Here is a 2,425-nt window from a genome sequence, read left to right as displayed (position 1 = left end):
AAAAAGTAAACATGTATTAACATGATTTCATTTCTCATTTAATAATTTGTATGTTAATTTCATAATTGTATTAGATAAATGTGAAAAATAAGCATATATTTGAAATTTTCTTAGTTGATATAAAAAAGATAATATAAATATGCCAAAATATCTCATTTGTAACTATAAAATAAACCTCTAAATTAAAAACTAAATCAGTTAACCCGAAATTTGAATTTTTTTATATAATTTAATTGATTACATATAACATTGACCAAAATTTAGACGCAAATGCACTTAAAATAATTCTTTTGTTCGAGCTTTGGGTACCTAGGCGTCTAAACAAATTAAGATAAAAATGTAACCTCCATAACCTTTTCTTATGGATAAAATAAATTGAACTTAAAATAATTCTTTTGTTCAAACTTCGGGTACCTAGGCGTATAAACCAATTAAGATAAAAATGTAACCTCCATAACCTTTTCTTAAGGATAAAATAAATTGTAATAAATTTTACTAACAATGAGTTGATTGCTAAAAAAGTAAACTTTAAAAATTTCTATTTAAATAATCCGAAAATGCTAAAACAAAGTTACTCTTCTCACATAAACGGCCTGACATTTTTCAAAATATTATTACCTATTTAATATTTTGATAAAACCAATGAAAAAAATAAATTGAGACTGACTCGAAGACAATTAAATTGATTTTTTCGTCAAAATAGATAATAAATTAACTCAACAAAAGTTTAGAATTCCATTGATGTTAATTAAGAAATTTTATAATTCCATTGGTGTTAAAAGAAAAAAAATTACTTTGCATGATTTTTAATCAATACGTGATTAGGGAAAAGTTCAACCATATCTGTGAAGATTATTTCAGCGGTTTCATGGCTGAGGAAGAAGTGCAATGTACGGCATTCGAGAAGGGTTCAGTCGTATCGGGAAATGCAAATATGTGGATGTTAAAATTGAGGCTCAGAGGTCTCAATTTTATAGAAACGGTTAAAAGAAGATGTCGATATTTCCCAGTTTATTTGTGAGTTTACACTAATTTTTGCAGGTGTTAGTAAACAGACACATCGTTAGATTTACGCACATGTCACGAAACACGTGGAGTGTTGACCTTCTGCACTGTCATTAACGGGGAGCCAACAATCTCCCCCAACACGAGCCCAGTATGTTTCGAAATCGAGACCTCTGACTCTAATACCACTTGTTGGAGTCAGGGTTGCGGTTACACCAAAACCTGCAGGAGTCAAGATTGTCGTTACACCAAAACTGACAGGTGTTAGTAAACAGACACATGACTACATTTAAACACATGCCACAAAACACACGGAGAGTATTGACCTTCTACACCGCCATTAACAGGGAGCCAACAGAATTGAGTGAACGGGGAGTCATTTCATTCTTTCTTTTGGGATTGAAAGTTATACACTTAGTTTTGTCAATATGAAGTGGTTTTTCCAGTATGCTGTTTTTCTGCAAATAACATGCTACTGCAGGGCAAGATGTGCAACAGCAATTCTTATCTCCTCACAATAACGCGAGAGCCCAAGTGGGTGTCGCGGCTCTGGTATGGGACGATACCGTCGCGGCTTACGCACAAAATTATGCGAATCAACGCATAGGAGACTGCGCTCTGCAGCACTCTGGTGGCCAATACGGAGAAAATATCTACGAGCAGTCGAATAAAGAAAACCCCGTGGGAGGTGCCGTGACGGCCTGGGTTAATGAGAAGCAAGATTACGATTACACTTCTAATACCTGCGCTGAAGGTAAAGTATGTGGGCAATATACTCAGGTCGTGTGGAGAAATTCCAAGAGACTCGGGTGCGCTCAAGCTCAATGCAACAGCGGCTGGATATTCGTTATCTGCAACTACGATCCGCCTGGGAACTATAACGGGGAGAAACCATACTGAATTCTGATATCCTGATAGTTTTCATTAATTTCCTTCTAATATTTTCTTTTACTGTATCTCTTCAACATCTGTGTACGTTGACAATGCTGGCAAGTAAATATTGTTGTCTTTCCCATCAGAAAAAATGCCCTTATCGACAGCCTTTCCCGATTTCAAATGATGTAGCGTCACTCACTTCGAAAACCGCATAAATCGTTTGTATTTGGTGCTTCGATTATAAGGGACGATATACTGTTTTTATGTTTTTTGTGACGTACGCAGATAAATAATATATGGTTCTTGATTATAAAGGAGGACATATTGTTTGTGTTTAGTGGAGTTCGCAGACAAGTATGGCATTGGGACATGCGAATATGGTCTTAGTTCTTATTATTGGAGTGTTTTGCTTTGTATGTTGGTTGTTTTTTCTAGTGAGTTAAGGTGATTTGAACTTTCAGTTATAATTTATATATAATTTTATAATGCGGTGACTTCTGATGAAGCTGTTTCTCCAGTTAAGCTGTATTTCGTGGAAGTATTG

General features: G+C 34.9%; 1 pseudogene; it reads left to right on the top strand.

Moving 5' to 3' along the window:
- The first annotated feature begins 868 nt into the window (after positions 1–868).
- LOC149241021 (pathogenesis-related protein 1A pseudogene) lies at positions 869–1,905 on the top strand (annotated as a pseudogene).
- The last annotated feature ends 520 nt before the right edge of the window (positions 1,906–2,425 follow it).

Source organism: Pinus tabuliformis, chromosome 8 (genome assembly GCF_031772625.1).
Source record: "Pinus tabuliformis cultivar Carrire ecotype Pingquan chromosome 8, CPIR1, whole genome shotgun sequence".
In the NCBI taxonomy this organism is placed as follows: domain Eukaryota; kingdom Viridiplantae; phylum Streptophyta; class Pinopsida; order Pinales; family Pinaceae; genus Pinus; species Pinus tabuliformis.
Note: the sequence above shows the minus strand (reverse complement) of the source record. Positions and strands in the feature narration are given on the sequence as shown.